Raw genomic sequence first — 21,526 nt, forward strand, 5'->3', positions numbered from 1 at the left:
GGATATTCAACCTCAGACCTTCTGGTGACCATCCTTCAAGGCGCATTTCAGGACAGGCAGCAGCGAAAAGTGGCCGAGCAGAAGCTGATTACAAATTTCGGTACCCATCGGGAGGGCCTGAACTGGGGCTTTGGGTTCATGTCACATTGCAGGTGACCACCATTGCATTATATACACACACATACACGCACAGACACACACACACACACTCACACACACAGAGGCACTCCTATACACACACATACGTACGGACACATATGTACACAGACACGCACACAGACACACACGCACCCTTACAGACACACACACTCTCACAGGCATCCGCTCAGAGACTTAGACCACTCTATACTCATGTACACACTTATACACTCTCTCTCAATGATACTGAAGTCCCCCCACCCCAGACACACACACACTCCCACACTCACACATGCACCCCCTCACAGACTTCAGACACTCTACATCACTACACACATATACACTCCCTCTCACACTCACAACCCCCAACCAAGACAAACACACACATACAAACAAAGACCCACATGCACACATATATTATGTGGGGTGAATTTGTACTTGCAGAGTTACATTGTACTTTGCTCAAAAACTGCATGCATTCATGTAGAAATCTGAACTCAAAAGCTGCATGAATGTATGTAAAACTCTGTTATCTCACTTTTTAGATTAGAGTCAATCTAAAGATTATGGTATAGACAGAGAACATAGAGGCTAACAGCTTCAACATATTGTCTATCTAACACTCGTTGTTACTGCTAGCCCGAAAATGCAACTTTAAAAGAAAAAGGTTTTGTGGTTGACACATGAAAGAAATGAAACTATCATGATATTCGAACAGATGAAAGACTCAACAAACAATCAAGGTATTTTTCAATGTATAATTTCAGTTACATTACACTGTAAATTTTTGCGATAAATTCTGTGCCTTACAAGTGTGTCCTCCACTATTACCTGATGAAGGAGCAACCTCTGAAAGCTAATGTACTTCCAATTAAAACTGTCGGATGAAAACCTGGTGTTGTGTGATTTTTAACTTTGTACACCCCAGGCCAACACCAGATTCTCTAAATCATGACTAAACAAACAGGCTCAGTTAACCAGTTTCACACATCATTTTTCATATCACTTTAAAAGGGAACATTTACAGGTTTGGAAGGAATGGATGAGGGTTGCTGAGGGATGGACCAAAAATTTTTAAATGTTTTGAAACTTTTTTTAAAACTTGTATATGAGAGTATTAAAAGGCACTGCAGTGGTCTATATGTGTTCCACTCTGTTTATGAAAGGAGGCAGTTATAAAATAACAGATCGGTTGCATAAAAAGAAGTCAGGTGGGCAAGTTTCTAGATACCTTACCCCAAAGTATAATACTTATTGACCAGTGAGGCTGCTCCTGGTTTTAAGTGTCCTGTTATCAAATCCTTTCATAACCTTGAGACAGAGCATTGAGATTGCTGCTCAGCAACAGGCCGAAGCATTTCTGTCCCTATGGGCCTCTTACAAAGGGATACGAGAAGGCCATTCAGCCCATATAAGCCTGTTGCTACTTGAAAAGGTGCAAATCTAAAATATTGGCACATTTTGCCAACAGAATCATTCAAAACGAAGAGGTGTGTCGCTGCAGCTGTATGAGGTGTTACTGAGAGGGCACCTGGAGTACATTGTGTTGTTTGTGTTTCTGTAACTGAGAAGGGATGGACTTTCATCAGATACAGTTTAACGGCTGCTCATAATCCACGGGTTGCTGCGTCATTTAATGTCTCGGGTCTGTTACACAAAGACAGGAGGAGGCCATTCATGCTTTCTAGTCTATTACAGAGGGCCACGAGGAGCCCATTCAGCCTCTCGACCCTGTTATAGAGGGGCAGGAAGTGTAAATGTAACTTTCAAGTCTGTTACGCATAAATATTAGTTTTAAATTAGTTTTGGAATAGGAAAGACCTGATGTAAACATTAAGGTTCTAACTTTGAATACGGCCAACTTTGAAAGAGTTAGGCGAGACCTGTGAAAGGCAGATTGGAATACCCTATTCACAGGATGGTTGGAAAATGCAAGGGCATCAAAACTTGGTTTCAGAGAGTCCAGAGCCAATGTGTTCCCATTAGTGAGAGGATCAAGGCTGGTGGGTGCAGGGAGTGCTGAATGGCTAGATATATTGATGGTCTGATCAAGGTAAGGAAGGAGGCATATGTCAGGTAAACAGAGCTGAGATCAAGTGAATCCCGAGAGGTGTGTAAGGGAAGCAAATGTACAGTCAATGGGAAAACCGGGCCAGAAAAATGTGGACAAGGGATGGCTTTAGAAATACGGTTAACGAGGTATTGAAGAAATTATACAAATCCTTTAATGTCAAAAGATTAACTAGGGAGAGAATAGGGCCCCTTTAAGATCAGTAAGGCTACCTATGTATGGAACCACAGGAGATTGGAGGGATACAAAACATGTATTTGTCCTCAGTATTTAATGTGGAGGAGGTTACAAGAGCGAGAGAATGAAGAAATATATAGCGATACATTGAAAGTGTCTATATTACAATGAGGTGTTGGATATTTTAAAACAGATAAAGGTGAACAAATCCCTGGGACCTGATCAGTTGTTTCCCAGATATTTGTGAGAAGCTAGAAGATAGATTGCTCAACATTTTGCTGATATATTTGTAACATTGATTTCCACAGGTGAGGTGTCAAAAGACTGGAGGGCTGCTAACATAGTGTTATTATTTAAGAAAGTAAGGAAAAAACGGGTAACCATAGATTGGTGAGCCTGACGTCAATGGTGACTAAATTGTTGGAGGGGATTTCAAGGAAAAAGATCGATATGCATTTGGAAAGACATGGACTGAAGAGGGCTTTGTAGATCACATCCCACTGACTTCGTGGAATTTTTTGAAAAGTGATGAAGATGATTGATGAAGGCAGGACAGTGGATGTTGTCTTTATGGAATTCAGTAAGAAAAGCAAAATATTCTGCATGGGAGACTGGTTTGCAAGGTCAGACTCCCTGGAATCCAGGGAGAGCTCGCCTGTTAGATCCAAAATTTTCTTGAATATTGGAAACAGGGCATGATAGTGGACATCTGTTCTTTAAACTTGGAGGCCGGTGACCAGTGGCGTGCCGCAAAGATCAATAATGGGTCCACTGCCTTTTGTCACTTATACAATCATTTGTATTTGAGTGTATGAAGTATGGTCAGGAAGTTTGTAGATAATTCCATATTTGGTGGTGTAGTCGACAGTGAAGAATTATCTCTCAGACTATAATGCGACTTTGCTTAGGTGAATCAAGGATTGGCAGATGGAGTTTATTTTAGTTAAATGTGAACTATTACATTTTGGCAAGACAAATCAAGGCAAGACATATAGGTAGGGTTCTGTCGAAAGCTGCCAATCAAGGAGAACTCCATCGAAATTATCGAATTCCTACCGTTAGGAAATAGGCTTTTCGGCCCATCGAGGCCACACCGAACCTCGAAACAGTATCCCACTGGACACCCCCAACCCTATCCCTCTGAGCTTGCATTTCCCATGGCTAAGCCACCTCGCCTACACATCCCTGGGTACTTCACGCAATCTAGCATGGCCAATCTACCCTTACCTGTATATCTTTATACTGTCGGCGGAAAACATAACATCCAGAGGAAACTCATGCAGACATGGGGCGGATGTGCAAACTCCACACAGCCAATCAAGGATGGAATTAAACCCAGATCGCTGCGCTCTGAATCAGCAATGCTCGTCACTGAGCTGCTGTGTCATCTTGTGGTGCAGGTTCTCCGTTCCTTGAAACTGCCGTCACAGGTAGATAGCGCAGTGAAGAAGGCACTTGGTGATCTTCCCTTTTTGGTCCGTGCTTTGAGTCTAAACATTTTCACTACATGTTGCATCTGTGCAGGACATTGTTATGGCCACTTTTGTAATACTGCCTTTAATTCTGGTCTCCCTGCTGTCGGAAAGATGTTGTCAAACTTGAAAGGGTGCAGAAGTGACTTAAAATAATGTTGCAGGTATTGGATGGTTAGAGTTACAGGGAGAGTTTGAATAGGCTGGGTCTATTTTCAAGTGTTGAGGCTGAGTGGTGACCTTAAAGACGTTTTTAAAAGCATGAGGGGCATAGATAAGGTAAACAGTCAACGTCTTTTACCCAGGATAGGCAAGCCCAAAATTAGAAGACAAAGGTTTAAGGTGAGAGGAGAAAGATTTAAAAAGGAACATGAGGGACAACATTTTCACACAGAGACTGCTGTGTGTATGGATTGAACAGCCAAAAGAGGTGGTGGAGGCAGGTACAGTTACACCATTTAAAAGGCATTTGGATGGATGCATGCATGGGATGTGTTTAGAGGGAGATGGGCCAAGTGCTGGCAAGGGGGACGAGATTTATTTAGTATATTTGGTTGGTATGGGCGATCAGACCGAAAGGTATTTGTCCGTGCTGTACATCTCTAAAACTCTATTGCCTCTTGAGTGTATAACACAGGAACAGGAGGAGGCTATTCAGCTTCTGAATTCTGTCAGGCAACTTGTTTGTTCAATTGCTGAGAGTAAAAATATATCATTCAAATTTTGACGGTGTTTTACAAAAACAGGAGAAAGGTTTTTAGTCAAGAGAAGCTGTAAGGAATGTGAAGAGGTCATTCAGGCCCTCGACTCCATTCCACAGGAGCAGCAGGTGAGTGCAGAGCTATTGGAACCTGTTAGTCAGTAGCAGGAGGAGGACGTCTACTTTCGCAAACCATGGATCATGAGGCAGTCACACAGCTACTCAAGATTGGGACACAGGAACAGGATGCAGTCATTCAACTGCTTGAGACGGTGACACAGGGACAGGAGGGAGTCACTCAGAGCTCGAAACTGGGGCACAGGGAAATCTGAGGTTAGTGAGGCCCCAGCATCCTGTTGTGCAAGAACAGGAGGAGGTGACTCACTTCCCACCAGTATGGGACACTGGGAGAGAAGGGGAGTTTGCTTGGAACAAACAGAAATATATGAATAGGTTGCATTAGTGGTCCATTCAATCCTGCCCCAACATTCACTAAGACCCCGGCTGATCTGATAGTGATTCCCTCATTCCATTTTACGGAGACTCCCCTCTCTGCAGCCTCTGCTCCGTTTCTTGGTCATGTTGCAGACTCATATGCTGCAACAACACTCACCATGACTCATCCAGAAGGATGGGTCTAACCGGATGAGTCAGGATTTGAGGGGTCCAATGACAAGAATGAAAACGCAACGTAAAGGTATTGTCAGATGTTTCGTACTCTCACATTCGCAATCCAACGATCATAACCAGCCCATCCATGACATATTCAGGATGGAGCACTGTGTAGATCCAGCTAGTGTACAGCTGTATGTAACCCAGCAATGTCCAGAGTGAAACACTATGCAGCCCACACCAATGCTTTATCTATAATCCTGGACTAAATGTTCGGTGTGGGGAACTGTGCAGTCCGCACTGGTTCATTCATATACAAACTCAGGCTGTTGCATTGTTCGGTAACACTGTGTTAGATCACTGCCCAGTGTGCAGAAACAAGTACCCAATGCTGGAAGTGACAGAATGTGCAGTTCCCATCCATTTCCAGCTCCATATCTGCACTGTACCTTGACAAGGGGTGCTGCGAAAGTGAAAATCAATGTGAGGAAGAGATATAAATGGAAACAATTTAAATACCAATAGTTCTGATTAAGGCACATATCACTCTAGTATTTAAAGTTGAAATAACTGAGATAATATCCAATGAGGTTTTGTGAACGGTGCAAAGAAGTAAGAGGGGGATGGTGATGTGATAGTGGTTGCACTATAAGCCTCCAAATAATCAATGGGAATAAGAGGAACAAATATTCAGGGAGATGGATGAGACTTGCAGGAGCAATAGGGTTGTCATAATAGGTGATTTTAATTTTCCGAACATGGACTGGGACTTCCAGAGGGTTAAGAACTGAGATTGAACGTAATTTGTTAAGTGTGTTCAGGAAAGCTTCCACAAGCAATATAAAGAGGTTCCTATTGGGAAAGGGACAAACTCGACCTACTGTTGGGAAATAAGGTCGGATAGGTGACAGAGGTAAAGTGGGGAGCATTTTGGGAAGAGTGACAAGAGCTGTACTAGTTTTAAAATAGTAATGGTTGGATCAAAATTGGTCCACAGAATCAAGTTCTAAATAGAGGAAAGGCGCATTTTGTTGGAATTAGACAAGGGATTGCAGGGGATGATTGGAGTAGTTTGTTTCAAGGTAAAAGGATCCCGTGAAAGTGGGAGGGCTTCAAAAGTGAGACATGTTCCTATATGTTCCTGTGAGGATGAAGGGAAAGTGAGGCTGGAAGAGAGAACCCTGGATAACAAGAAATATTGAGGCTCTGACCAGAAAAAAAGGAGGCGTGGCTCACGTCCAGGCAGCTGGGACCAAGGGAATCCCTGGAGGTACATAGGGGATACAGGAGTTTACTGAAGAAGGAAATCAGCAGGGCTAAAGTGGGGTATGAGATAGCCTTGGCTGAGCAGATTAGGGTGAATCCAAATTCATTATAGTAAAGAAAAAGAACAACCAGAGAGAGAATAGGACGCCTTTAAATCCAAAATGGGCACGCATGTGTAAAACCTCAAGAGGTGGGTGAGGTCCTCAATTTCCCCTCTGTGATTACCATGAAGGAAGACATGAAGACTTGTGACCGTTGGGAGGTTAGTTGTGATATCTTGGTACAGTCCATATCACAGCAGAGTTGCTGATGGACATATTAGAAATCATAAAGTCAGATAAATCTCTTGGTCCTGACCAGATATATCCAAGAGCACTGCAAGAGGCGAGAGAAGACAGTTCAGGGGCCAAGGACCGGGAAGACTGGGCGGTAACAAATGTGCCCTTATTGAAGAAGGGTTGCAAAGAAAAGCCTGGGAAAGATAGACCAGTAGGCTTCGCATCTGTTTTCGGTAAACCGCTTGAGAAGCTTCTGAGATAAGATATGCATGCATTTGGAAAGACAGAGTTTGACTTGGAGCAGTCAGCATAGCTTTGTGCGTGGTGGATCATGCCTAACAAATTTTGTTAGAGATTTTTGAGGAAGTGACCAGGAACACTGACAAGTGCAGGGGGGTGGACATAGTCTATATAGATTTCAGTAAGGCCTTTGATAAGGTTCCACATGGTAGGTCGCTCTGGAAGGTTAGATGGCATGGACTCCAATGTAAACCTGCAAACTGGTGACACAGTTGGCTTGACGTCATGAAGCAAATGGCTATGGTGGAGGTATGCTTGTCAGACTGGAGGCCTGTGACTAGTGGAGTGCCTCAGTGGTCGGTTCTGGGCCCATTGCTGTTCGTTATCTTATACCAATGATTTGGACCAGAGTGCACAACGCAAGGTTAGTAAGTTTGCAGATGACTCTAAATTAGGAGGCATCATTTACAATGAGAAACATTACCAGAAATTGCAGCAGTACCTTGGCAAGCTGGGAAAGTGGGCTCAGAAATAGCAATTTGAGAGAGAATGTGTGCGTCTCTCTGTCCCCTCTCTCTCTGTCCCCCCTCTCTCTGTCCCCCCTCTCTCTGTTCCCCCCTCTCTCTGTTCCCCCCTCTCTCTGTACCCCCTCTCTGTCCCCCCTCTCTCTGTCCCCCTCTCTCTGTCCCCCTCTCTCTGTCCCCCCCTCTCTCTGTCCCCCTCTCTCTGTCCCCCTCTCTCTGTCCCCCTCTCTCTGTCCCCCTCTCTCTGTCCTCCTCTCTCTCTGTCCCCTCTCTCTCTCTCTGTCCCCCCTCTCTCTGTTCCCCCCTCTCTCTGTACCCCCTCTCTGTCCCCCTCTCTCTGCCCCCCCTCTCTGTTCCCCCTCTCTCTGTTCCCCCTCTCCCTGCCCCCCATCTCTGTCCCCCCCATCTCTGTCCCCCTCTCTCTGTCCCCCTCTCTCTGTCCCCCTCTCTCTGTCCCCCTCTCTCTCTCTGTCCCCCTCTCTCTATCCCCTTCTCACTGTCCCCTCTCTCCCGCTCTCTGTCCCCCGCTCTCTGACCCCGCTCTCTGTCCCCCGCTCTCTGTCCCCCGCTCTCTGTCCCCCTCTCTCTGTCCCCCTCTCTCTGTCCCCCTCTCTCTCTCTGTCCCCCTCTCTCTATCCCCTTCTCACTGTCCCCTCTCTCCCGCTCTCTGTCCCCCGCTCTCTGACCCCGCTCTCTGTCCCCCGCTCTCTGTCCCCCGCTCTCTGTCCCCTCTCTCTCTGTGCCCCCTCTCTCTGTCCCCCCTCTCTCTGTTCCCCCCTCTCTCTGTTCCCCCCTCTCTCTCTACCCCCTCTCTATCCCTCCTCTATCTGCCCCCCTCTCTCTGTTCCCCCTCTCTCTGTCCAGCCTCTCTGTCCCCCCCTCTCTCTGTCCCCCTCTCTCTGTCCCCCTCTCTCTGTCCCCCTCTCTCTGTCCTCCTCTCTCTCTGTCCCCTCTCTCTCTGTCCCCCCTCTCTCTGTTCCCCCCTCTCTCTGTACCCCCTCTCTTTCCCCCTCTCTCTGCCCCCCTCTCTCTGCTCCCCGTCTCTCTGTTCCCCCTCTCTCTGCCTCCCTCTCTCTGTTCCCCCTCTCTCTGTTCCCCCTCTCTCTGCCCCCCATCTCTGTCCCCCTCTCTCTGTCCCCCCATCTCTGTCCCCCTCTCTCTGTCCCCCTCTCTCTGTCCCCCTCTCTCTGTCCCCCTCTCTCTGTACCCCCTCTCTCTCTGTACCCCCTCTCTCTCTGTACCACCCCCTCTCTTTGTTCCCCCCTCTCTCTGTTCCCCCCTCTCTCTGTACCCCCTCTCTATCCCCCCTCTACCTGCCCCCCTCTCTCTGCCCCCCTCTCTCTGTTCCCCCTCTCTCTGTCCCGCCTCTCTCTGTCCCCCCCTCTCTCTGTCCCCCTCTCTCTGTCCCCCTCTCTCTGTCCCCCTCTCTCTGTACCCCCTCTCTCTCTGTCCCCCCTCTCTCTGTTCCCCCCTCTCTCTGTTCCCCCCTCTCTGTCCCCCTCTATCTGCCCCCCTCTCTCTGTTCCCCCTCTCTCTGTCCCGCCTCTCTCTGTCCCCCTCTCTCTGTCCCCCTCTCTCTGTCCCCCTCTCTCTGTACCCCCTCTCTCTCTGTATCCCCTCTCTCTCTGTACCCCCCCTCTCTGTTCCCCCCTCTCTCTGTTCCCCCCTCTCTCTGTACCCCCTCTCTGTCCCCCCTCTACCTGCCCCCCTCTCTCTGCCCCCCTCTCTCTGTTCCCCCTCTCTCTGTCCCGCCTCTCTCTGTCCCCCCCTCTCTCTGTCCCCCTCTCTCTGCCCCCCTCTCTCTATCCCCCTCTCTCTGTACCCCCTCTCTCTCTGTCCCCCCTCTCTCTGTTCCCCCCTCTCTCTGTTCCCCCCTCTCTGTCCCCCTCTATCTGCCCCCCTCTCTCTGTTCCCCCTCTCTCTGTCCCGCCTCTCTCTGCCCCCCATTCTCTGTCCCCCTCTCTCTGTCCCCCTCTCTCTGTCCCCCTCTCTCTGTCCCCCTCTCTCTGTCCCCCTCTCTCTCTGTTCCCCCCTCTCTGTTCCCCCCTCTCTCTGTTCCCCCCTCTCTCTGTACCCCCTCTCTGTCCCCCCTCTATCTGCCCCCCTCTCTCTGTCCCGCCTCTCTCTGCCCCCCATCTCTGTCCCCCTCTCTCTGTCCCCCCCCTCTCTGCCCCCCCTCTCTGTCCCCCCCTCTCTCTGTCCCCCTCTCTCTGTCCCCCTCTCTCTGTCCCCCTCTCTCTGTCCTCCTCTCTCTGTACCCCTCTCTCGCTGTCCCCCCTCTCTCTGTTCCCCCCTCTCTGTCCCCCCTCTACCTGCCCCCCTCTCTCTGCCCCCCTCTCTCTGTTCCCCCTCTCTCTGTCCCGCCTCTCTCTGTCCCCCCCTCTCTCTGCCCCCCTCTCTCTGTCCCCCTCTCTCTGTCCCCCTCTCTCTGTACCCCCTCTCTCTCTGTCCCCCCTCTCTCTGTTCCCCCCTCTCTCTGTTCCCCCCTCTCTGTCCCCCTCTATCTGCCCCTCTCTCTGTTCCCCCTCTCTCTGTCCCGCCTCTCTCTGCCCCCCATTCTCTGTCCCCCTCTCTCTGTCCCCCTCTCTCTGTCCCCCTCTCTCTGTCCCCCTCTCTCTCTGTTCCCCCCTCTCTCTGTTCCCCCCTCTCTCTCTACCCCCTCTCTGTCCCCCCTCTATCTGCCCCCCTCTCTCTGTCCCGCCTCTCTCTGCCCCCCATCTCTGTCCCCCCCTCTCTCTGTCCCCCCCTCTCTCTGTCCCCCCTCTCTCTGTCCCCCCCTCTCTCTGTCCCCCTCTCTCTGTCCCCCTCTCTCTGTCCCCCTCTCTCTGTCCTCCTCTCTCTGTACCCCCCTCTCTCTGTCCCCCCTCTCTCTGTTCCCCCCTCTCTGTTCCCCCTCTATCTGCCCCCCTCTCTCTGTTCCCCCTCTCTCTGTCCCGCCTCTCTCTGCCGCCCATCTCTGTCCCCCCTCTCTCTGTCCCCCCCTCTCTCTGTACCCCTCTCTCTGTCCCCCTCTCTCTCTGTCCCCCTCTCTCTCTGTCCCCCTCTCTCTCTGTCCCCCTCTCTTTGTACCCCCCTCTCTCTGTCCCCCCTCTCTCTGTCCCCCCTCTCTCTGTTCCCCCCTCTCTCTGTTCCCCCCTCTCTCTGTACCCCCTCTCTGTCCCCCCTCTATCTGCCCCCCTCTCTCTGTTCCCCCTCTCTCTGTTCCCCCTCTCTCTGTCCCGCCTCTCTCTGCCCCCCATTTCTGTCCCCCCCCTCTCTCTGTCCCCCTCTCTCTGTCCCCCTCTCTCTCTGTCCCCCTCTCTCTGTCCCCCTCTCTCTCTTCCCGCTCTCTGACCCCCTCTCTGTCGCCCCTCTCTCTGTCGCCGTCTCTCTGCCCCCTCTCTCTCTCTGCCCCCTCTCTCTCTGCCCCCTCTCTCTCTGCCCCCTCTCTCTCTGCCCCCCCTCTCTCGCTGTCGCCCCTCTCTCTGTCCCACTCTCTCTGTCCCACTCTCTCTGCCCCCCCGACCCCTCTCTCTGTCCCTTCTCTCTCTCTGTTCCCCTCTTTCTGTCCCCTCTCTCTCCCTCCCGCTCTTTGACCCCCTCTCTGTCACCCTCTCTCCCTGCCCCCTCTCTCACTGCCCCGCCTCTCTCTCTCCCGCTCTCTGACCCCCTCTCAGTCACCCTTTCTCTCTGTCTCCCTCTCTCTGCCCCCCCCCTCTGTCACCGTCTCTCTATCCCCCCTTCTCTCTGTTCCTCCTTTCTCTGTTCCCCCTCTCTCTGTCCCCCTCTCTCTCTGTCCCCCTCTCTCTGTTGCCTCTTTCTGCCCCCTCTCTCTCTGTCCCCCTCTCTCTGTCCCCCACTCTCTCTGTCCCCCCCTCTGCCCCCCTCTCTCTCTCTTCCCCCCTCTCTCTCTCTGCCCCTCTCTCTCTGTCCCCCTCTCTCTCGGCCCCTCTCTCTCTGTCCCCCTCTCTCTCTGCCCCTCTCTCCCTGACCCCCTCTCTCTCTGACCCCCTCTGTCTCTGACCCCCTCTGTCTCTGACCCCCTCTCTCTCTGCCCCCCTCTCTCTCTGCCCCCCTCTCTCTTTGTCCCGCTCTCTCTGTTCCACCCCTCTCTGTCGCCCTCTCTCTGACCCCCCTCTCTCTGTCCCACTCTCTCTCGCTGTCCCTCTCTCTCTACACCTCTCTCTCTCTGTGCCCTCTCTCTCTGTCCCCTCTCTCTCTGTCTCCCGCTCTCTCTGTCTCCCGCTCTCTCTGTCTCCCGCTCTCTCTGTCTCCCGCTCTCTCTGTCTCCCCTCTCTCTGTCTCCCGCGCTCTCTGACTCCCCTCTCTCTGTCTCCCCTCTCTCTGTCTCCCCTCTCTCTGTCTCCCCTCTCTCTGTCTCCCCTCTCTCTGTCTCCCTCGCTCTCTGTCTCCACCACTCTGTCCCCCTCTCTCTGTCACCCTCTTTCTGCCCCCTCTCTCTCTGTCCCCCTCACTCTCTGTCCTCCTCTCTCTGTCCCCCTCTCTCTGTTCCCCTCTCTCTGACCCCCTCTCTCTCCCAACCGCCTCTCTCTCCCCCGCTCTCTGCCCCCTCTCTCTGTCGCCCTCTTTCTGTCCCCCTCTTTCTGACCCCATCTCTCTCCCACCTGCCTCTCCCTCTGCCCCGCTCTCTGCCCCCTCTCTCTGTCGCCCTCTCTCTGTCCCCCTCTGTCTCCTACCCGCCTCTCTCTATCCCCCCTCTTTTTCACACTCTCTCTCTGTACCCCTCTCTCTGTTCCCTCTCTCTCTGTCCTTTTCTCTCTGCCATCCGCCTCTCTCTGACCCCCTCTCTCTCCCACCCGCCTCTCTCTCTGTCCCCCTCTTTCTCTCCGCCTCTCTCTCTGTACCCCTCTCTCTGCCCCCCTCTCTCTGTTCCCCTTTCTCTCTGGCCCCCTCTCTGTCACCCTCTCTTTGCCCCCTTCTCTGCCCCCCCTCTCTGTCCCCCTCTCTCTCTGTCCCCCTCTCTCTCTGTCCCCCTCTCTCTCTCTGTCCCCCACTCTCTCCATCCCCCCTCTGTCCCCCCTCTCTCTGTCCCCCTCTCTCTCTCTGTCCCCCACTCTCTCCATCCCCCCACTCTCTGTCCCCCTCTCTCCCCCCACTCTGTACCCCTCTCTGTCCTCCTCTCTATGTCCCCCTCTCTCTGTCCCCTCTATCTCCCCCTCTCTCTGTCCTCCTCTCTCTGTCCTCTATCTCTCTCCCCTGCTCTCTGTCCCCTCTATCTCCCCCTCTCTCTGTCCTCCTCTCTCTGTCCCCTATCTCTCTCCCCCGCTCTCTGTCCCCTCTATCTCCCCCTCTCTCTGCCCCCACTCTCTGTCCCCCTCTCTCTGTCCCCCACTCTCTCTGTCCCCCAGTCTCTCCATCCCCACACTCTCTGTCCCCCTCTCTCTGACCTCCTCTCTTCCCCCACTCTGTACCCTCTCTGTCCCCCACTCTCTGTCCCCCTCTCTCTGTCCCCTCTATCTTCCCCTCTCTCTGTCCCCCTCTCTCTGTCCCCCTCTCTCTGGCCCCCTCTCCCTGTCCCCTCTCTCTCTCCCCCCCGCTGTCTGACCCCCACTCTGTCGCCCTCTCTCTGTCCCCTCTCTCTGTACCCCTCTCTCTGTCCCCCACTCTCTCCATCCCCCCACTCTCTGTCCCCCTCTCTCTGACCCCCTCTCTCTCTCCCACTCTGTCCCCCTCTCTCTGTCCCCTTCTCTCTGTCCCCTTCTCTCTGTCCCCTTCTCTCTGTCCCCATCTCTCTGTCACCATCTCTCTGTCCCCCCTTCTCTCTGTCCCCCTCTCTCTCTGTCCCCCTCTCTCTCTGTCCCCCTCTCTCTCTGTCCCCCACTCTCTCTCCCACTCTCTGTGCCCCTCTCTCTGTCGCACTCTCTATCTCCCCCCTTTTCTGTCCCCCCTCTCTCTGTCCCCCCTCTCTCTGTCCCCCCTCTCTCTGTCCCCCCTCTCTCTGACCCCTCTCTCATTATGTCCTCCCCTATTTCTCTCTCTCCCTCCCTCACCTTATCTCTCCCTTCCCTCTCTCTCTCCCTCTGTCTCTCCCTGCTCCTTCGCTCTCTCTCCATCTTCTCTCACTCTCGATCCCCCTCCCTCGGTGTCTCTCTCTCTCCCCACCTCCCTCCGTTTCTCTCTGACTCAATCTCTCTCCCTCCTGTCCTGCCCTTCCTCTCTCTCTGACACACTCTGTCTCCCTGGTCCTTCCCTCTCCCTCTAACCTAGAGACTGGGTGTTTGTGGTGCAGCTGCGTGTGGGGGGTGGGGGTGAGATGATTGAGAGATGTGGGAAGTGGGGAAATTGCGGTAGAGACGGAATTGCGGGAGGGAGACAGAGATGGCAGGAGAGAGAGAGTGAGGGTGAGGGGGAGAGAGAAGAATGGAGGCAGGTGGAGAAACTCATGTTGGGGTGTGAGAGAGAGAGGGGGAGAGTGAGGCAGAAAGAATAGTGGAGGCAGGTGGAGAAACCGGGGTTGGGGGGGGGGGTGTCTGAGAGGGGACCAGAGAGAGTGAAAGGGAGAGGAGGTGAGAGAGAGAGACAGTGTGCAGAGAGAGAGAGAGAGAGAGGGAGAGAATTGAGGAGGAAGAGTCGGGGAGAGGAAATGGGGAGGCCAGGTTGGAGTGGGGGGGGGGACAGAGGGAGTTAAACCCAGCTCCTGAGCTCAGGGCCCGGTGCCCTCCCCTTCCCTGAGGACCAGGACTTGGGGCTGAGTCTGTCTCTCTCCAGCTCAGCTTCTCCAACACAAAGACACAGACCAACATCGCTCACTCTGCTGCTCGGCACGCTTTAATCAATATTTTTATTTGTTACAAATGGAAGTGATGGATACAGTCAGTGGGATGGTGCCTTTTCTCACCGGCCCCTGAGTTGTGAGAAACATTGAAATGTTTCCCTGTAACCCCCCTGTGGGATAAGGATGGACAACCCAGCGCTACCCTCAGTCTGTTACCACAGTGACAGGCTGCTCCATCGCGGAAACACGGAACTGAAATGAGAAAATCCCGGATGGATTGATTAATGCGGGAATTTGATGGATGGATGGATCTGGGTGAAGGGATATTTCAGCACATTCTTCAGCTGCTGCCTAAACTTAGTCTGGGTCACGGCATAAATCGCGGTGTTTGTGCAGCAACTGAGGAGCTGCAGCATGAAGCCCAATTCCTGCACAAACCAATCGAGATACACAGACTGATACCCAAAATCATACAACCGTCTCCATATCGAATACAGCATGAATGTTGACCATAACAGGATGAAATTGGCCGAGATCACAAACAGTAAAATGATGGATTTTTTTCGGTTTCTCATTTCAGTGTCAGACTGAGCGTCCCCATTGGTGGGAGCGCGGACTCTCCTGTGGGCTCTGCTGGTCACTACAATGTGTCTGACGGTGAGAACATTGAGCAGCAGAATCAGGAGAAATGGGACACACGGGGTTAGAATGTGGTGGAGGGACTCGATTGTGACCCAGACAATGGAGACTCGAACAGCGACTGTTACATCACAAAACCAGGGGGCGTTCCACATCTGATACCGAGCCGTGTACATAAAATACCAGAAAATGTTCTTTAAACAGCTCAGCACAGTCACTGCTCCCAGAACCACAGCCGCCGTTTTCTCACTGCAATATTTACTTTTCAGCTTCTGGCAACAAATGGCCACAAACCGATCAAAGGTGAAAGTGACGGTGAACCAGACAGAGGAGTCAGTGGCTGCATAAAGCAGGACGGCGTGGATATTACACACGGGGACGGAGTCCCTCAGGAAATAAAACTGTTCCTGATAAACAATGGGAATGTGTCTCAGGATCAGGTCGAGGATAATGACCAGGAGATCCGCCGCTGCCATGGCCCCCAGGTAACGTCTGACACATGGAGACAATCCACAATCTTTATAAAGCAGGACGTAGATGGTCACTACGTTAACTGTGAGGAAGGAAAACAAACCCATTATCCATCAGCCTGGAGGCAAAGGGACCCGTTTGAACGGGGACCCAGTGAGATTTTCAAACGTGTCCCTGTATTCAGGGATTTATTAAAATAATTGGAGCTGGAATAACAAATGGGAAGATCTGAATTACTGACAAAAATGTGACATAAACCACAAGAAACCCTCCCTCCCCAAACACACAGAGACACATCCATAAGGACAGATGGTTTCTAGAACATTCCCACACACTCGATCACTCGAGAGCAGACACAGGTCACTCCTTCCCAGTTCCTAATACGGAGGGTGGGAACGTTGCTGTCCTGAAGGATTCTATCCCAGTTTCCTGAAGACACAGGGAATTTGTGAATTCCTTTATTTTGAACTAAATTGTGGTCGATCCTGTGTCGGGAAGAAATGTAAACGCAGGGAAAACATATTCACCCCTTTAACTGCCTGAGGGGCCTTCGGAACAGTGTCTCCTTCTCCCTGGAACGGGATCTCTTCCCTCGGGATCTTATCATTTGTTCAATTCACTGACGACCGGCCATTCACAAACAACGTCAGGGACAGAACGTTCCGGGGAATGTCAGTTATAGAATGTTGGGACAGAACGTTCCGGGGAATGGCAGTTATAGAATGTCAGGGACAGAACGTTCCGGGGAATGTCAGTTATAGAATGTCAGGGACAGAACGTTCCGGGGAATGTCAGTTATAGAATGTCAGAGACAGAACGTTCCGGGGAATGTCAGTTATAGAATGTGAGGGACAGAACGTTCCGGGGAACGTCAATTATAGAATGTCGGGGACAGAACGTTCCGGGGAATGTCGGTTATAGAATGTCGGGGACAGAACGTTCCGGGGAATGTCACTTATAGAATGTTGGGACAGAACGTTCCGGGGAATGGCAGTTATAGAATGTCAGAGACAGAACGTTCCGGGGAATGTCAGTAAAAGAATGTGAGGGACAGAACGTTCCGGGGAACGTCAATTATAGAATGTCGGGGACAGAACGTTCCGGGGAATGTCGGTTATAGAATGTCGGGGACAGAACGTTCCGGGGAATGTCAGTTATAGAATGTTGGGACAGAACGTTCCGGGGAATGGCAGTTATAGAATGTCAGGGACAGAACGTTCCGGGGAATGGCAGTTATTGAATGTCAGGGACAGAACGTTCCGGGGAATGGCAGTTATAGAATGTCAGGGACAGAACGTTCCGGGGACTGGCAGTTATAGAATGTCGGGGACAGAGCGTTCCGGGGAATGTCAGTTATAGAATGTGAGGGACAGAACGTTCCGGGGAATGTCAGTTATAGAATGTGAGGGACAGAACGTTCCGGGGAATGTCAGTTATAGAATGTCGGGGACAGAACGATCCGGGGAATGTTAGTTATAGAATGTCGGGGACAGAACGTTCCGGGGAATGTCAGTTATAGAATGTCGGGGACAGAACGTTCCGGGGAATGTCAGTTATAGAATGTCGGGGACAGAAAGTTCCGGGGAATGGCAGTTATAGAATGTCGGGGACAGAACGTTCCGGGGAATGTCAGTTATAGAATGTCGGGGACAGAACGTTCCGGGGAATGTCAGTTATAGAATGTCGGGGACAGAACGATCCGGGGAATGTCAGTTATAGAATGTCGGGGACAGAACGTTCCGGGGAATGTCAGTTATAGAATGTCGGGGACAGAACGTTCCGGGGAATGTCAGTTATAGAATGTCGGGGACAGAACGATCCGGGGAATGTCAGTTATAGAATGTCGGGGACAGAACTTTCCTTGGAATGTCAGTTATAGAATGTCGGGGACAGAACGTTCTGGGGAATGTCAGTTATAGAATGTCGGGGACAGAACGATCCGGGGAATGTCAGTTATAGAATGTCAGGGACAGAACGTTCTGGGGAATGTCAGTTATAGAATGTCGGGGACAGAACGTTCCGGGGAATGTCAGTTATAGAATGTCGGGGACAGAACGTTCCGGGGAATGTCGGTTATAGAATGTCGGGGACAGAACGTTCCGGGGAACCCCTTGACCTGTCCATCACCTTTCCCCCTACCCACCCCACCAACATGATGTACTGTCCCTGGGAACACTGTAACATTAATGGGATGAGAGACTGAGGGTCCAATCACAGGAATGGGAACTAAAGGCATTGCCAGATCAGCTGAAAGGGTTAGATATACCACATTGTCAATCCACCGCACAGAACCAGCCCAGACACCATACACCCAGAGGGGATATCTGTTCACCGTGGAACACTGTGCAGACCAGGCCAGTGTCCTGCTCAGTACAACCCAGCAATCTGTCCAGATTCATCCATTGCACTGGTCAATACAACGCAGCAATCTGTCCAGAGTGGAACACTGCGCAGATCAGATCAGGGCATTGGTCTATAAACCCAGACCATATATCTGTCCAGGGCAGTGAGCTGTGCAGATCACAGCAGTGCATTATCTATAAACCTCAACCAGATAGTCTGACCAGCACAGTGATCTGTGCAGTGGTCACCCGTGAATTAATCTGTAAACCAGGAGCAGTTACCCTCCCAATATGTAGGACTGTGTGCACCACCCCAGTACATTGATCTGTAATCAGGAGCAGTTACCCTCCCAGCATGTAAAGCTGTGTACATCACCCCAGTGCATTGCTCAGTAACACTGTGATAAATCACTGCCCAGCGTGGGGAAACTTGCAGCCCATGCTGGAAGTGATGGGATGGGTAGCTCCCATCCATTTCCAGCTCCATCTCTCCATCGTGCCCTGACAAGGGGGTGCTATGGGTGTGAACATCACTGCCAGAGAGAGATGGCGGGCGAATCACTTTAAATATCACCACATGGGAGGGGTTTGGGGTATAGACAGAGAGGGGGAGACTGAGAGAAAGTGTCATGGAAGGATGTGTTTCCAGGTTTCAGAATGCTGAAATTAGACACTTCGATAACATCCTGCAACATGAGCCTGTCTTCCCAGGAAAGATGGGAAAAAGGGATATTGGTGTGAGGTCAGATGAGCATTTGTTCTGCATCTTTGTAACTGGAATTAGTTTCAACCGAATCTATGACTCATTGGGCAGATTCTAACAATAATTGATCTTTGTTTGATTTTCCTTGAGTGTGACAGAGGGATTGTCCACATGAGGCTGAGCTAGTTTCCTGGTGCTATCGTATCGTACTCACCTCATTAACTGCCCACCCCACCCCATGGTGTACTTCTCATTCAATACCAGCCTGATTCTCCCACCCATTATGGCCGCAGTAACTCACCATCGCCCGGATGCCCCTGGATATTCTCTGATCCCTGGCATTGGTGCCATCTTTAAAAGGCCAATGGGTACATATTGACCTTTCTCCGTTTGGAGTTGCCCTGCACAGTTTACTCCGAGCATGGCAGGTATTGGGCAATTACACCACGGTTTGTCGACATGGACATGGAGTTCCTGGCGGAGGGCCTAGTACAGAGGGGGCCATTCTCTTCCTAGAGTGGGGGGCACACCACCAGACCCACCGAGCATGGTCTGAGCTCCCTACCCAGCTCAGTGCACTATCTTCGGTCTGAGGAAATGTCCAGCAATGCAGGACAAGCATCAATAACCTTCTCTGCTCTATCAGGAAAAGGGTGACCGTATTCTCTCTGCTCCTTCACACTCACTTTATATCTGTTATGCCACCAACCCTCGAACTAGGTTCCTGCTCCACCACTCTCACTGCTGCATGCAGCACCTTCTCTCTCTCTCTCTGTCTCCATCCACTTTACCCCCTGCATAGATAAAACACTGTGGACTGACTCCCTCCGGACACCCCACTATACCTCCCCCAACCCCCACCTACACCAGCACTAACAGCAGGGCCTCCCACTCCCTCCCTCCCTTCCTCCATTCGAAGAGAAACAGCCTGGAATAGCACAGGAAGGGCCAAGCCGGGCGGTGGAGTGCCCGATATCCATTCCCTCACCCCCCTCCCCCCGCCATGTGGGGAGGACCCTGGTACGAGCCGGAGAGCACTGGGATGCCTCACGTGGAGATTCTGAAACATCCACGTCCCACCGACCGAGTAAGGAGCAATGTTCAGTGAAGGGCAATTCTCACTTTAAACCCACTGGCAGCTCCGTTTCCCCCCGGCACAACTTAGAAGACGTGGCCCTGATGCCATCTCCCTTTTGTGTTGAGCTGGTACAAATGGAATCCCCATGGTCTCGGTGGGCAGGAGGGTGGGCTCACAACGCATCGTCACCACCACCTCCCAGGAAGGGAGCATGGAGACTCCCTCCTACACCTCCCCCTGTAAACAGCTCAGATACTGAAACTAATCTGTGATAGTTACTGCTCTCCCCACTTGTCCTGACATCTTCAACAATCTGTGCTCATATACACGCAGCGCTCTCTGCTCCTGCAGCTCCATTGTAATGGCACAGCCTGTTTTAAATTGTCTTTCGTTGTCGTTCCTACCGAAGTGTATCACCTCACACTGCTCTGCACTGATCCCCATCTGCCTTACACCTGAACACTACACCAACGTGTCACTGTCCTGTTAGGGTTCCACACTCTCCTCCATAGACGTCAGAGTTCTTCCAGGTTCGGTGCCATCTACAAACATTGAGATTGTCATAGCGTCACAGTCCCCATGTAACAACTGAAATTCTGCCCCACACACACGAGTGTGAGCAAGTGAAATACTGATATATTCCTATGGACAGAGTCGACATGCTGTCAATGGAGCAACAAAAATCCTGCACACACCAGACGGAGCAAATGAAATATTGACAAACCACAGAGCAAAAGAAATCCGGATAGGTTCCGCTTAACGATATTCATCAGGGTATAATGTGATGAAGTTGAAAGCGTGTACTGTACCTTGAAGCGAGGGTGAATGCTGTTCTGAACTGACAGCTTACAAGCACCTGTGATATGAGAGGATGGCAGACCCAGAAACAGTATATTGCTATCGAGCTGGAGTCGGGTAATAAGTAGTTAAGAGAAAGAGGGTCCCAGAGTTGTGAATAGTTAATGTAAAATGTTCACTTTCAGAGTCAAAAAATAAATTGATGTTTTTATTTAAACAGTAGAATTTGGCAGACCTGTCCCTCATACTTTAAAAGTTTACAAAGCAAATTGAGCATTTCTTTATGTTTAGTTTAAATTACCAGATGAGCTCAATGTTGTGTCCTAACAATTGCTGTGCGTGTATCTGTGTGTCTCTGGGTGGGGCAGGTCTGGCAGTCTCTGTGGTGCTTAAAGTAATGCAATGTCACCCTCTGCTGGCCTCGTCACGCCACTGCACAGGCATTGGCAGAGGGTGAAAACTAACAGGGATTCATTCAGAGATGGGGAGGGAGAGGGCAGCTGCTCACAGCACCATCCAAACTGATGTCTTATCCATGTACTGATCGAAATGTCCTTTAAACGTTGTAGCTGTCCCTGCTTTCACCACTTCCTCTGGAAGTTCATTCCACACACATGCCAGCTTCTGTCTAAAATATTTACCTCTCGTGACTTTTGTAAATCTTTTTCCTCGCACCTTAAAATATCCCTCAGTTTTGAATCCCCAACTCTAGGGAAAAGACATCAGCCCTTCAGCTTATCTGTACCCCTCATTATTTTATAAACCTCTGTAAAGTTACCCCTTAGTCTCATACTCTCCAGTGAAACGAGTCCCAGCCGACCCAGCCTCTCCTTAAAGCTCACTCCCTCCTTTCCCAGCAACATACAGATTAATCTGTTCTCAACCCTCTCCAGCTTAATAATATCAACGTCAGTAATATCAAAGTGAACAGTCAAGGTGTTTTCTAAGGGTACGGGAAGTCCAAAACTAGAGGGCATAGGCTTAAGGTGAGAGGGGAAACATTTAAGAGTGACCTAAGGGGCAGCTTTTTCACCCAGAGGGTGGTGTGCCTTTGGAATGAGTGGGCAGGGTGACCAGACTGGACACAGTATTCCAGAAGAGGTCTCAACAATATCCTGTACAACCACAACATGACGTCCCAATTCTGATACTCAAAGGTCTGACCAATGAAGACAAGTGTGTTAAACACCTTCTTAACCACACTATCTATATGAGATGCAAATTTTAAAGAATTATACCTGACAGCTAGGTCTCTGTCCTACAACACTGCCAAAGGCTCTGCTTTTAATTTTATAGGTCCTG

This window comes from Chiloscyllium plagiosum, unplaced genomic scaffold (genome assembly GCF_037043375.1).
Source record: "Chiloscyllium plagiosum isolate Xiang-an unplaced genomic scaffold, Cpla_swu_hap1 HiC_scaffold_14, whole genome shotgun sequence".
In the NCBI taxonomy this organism is placed as follows: domain Eukaryota; kingdom Metazoa; phylum Chordata; class Chondrichthyes; order Orectolobiformes; family Hemiscylliidae; genus Chiloscyllium; species Chiloscyllium plagiosum.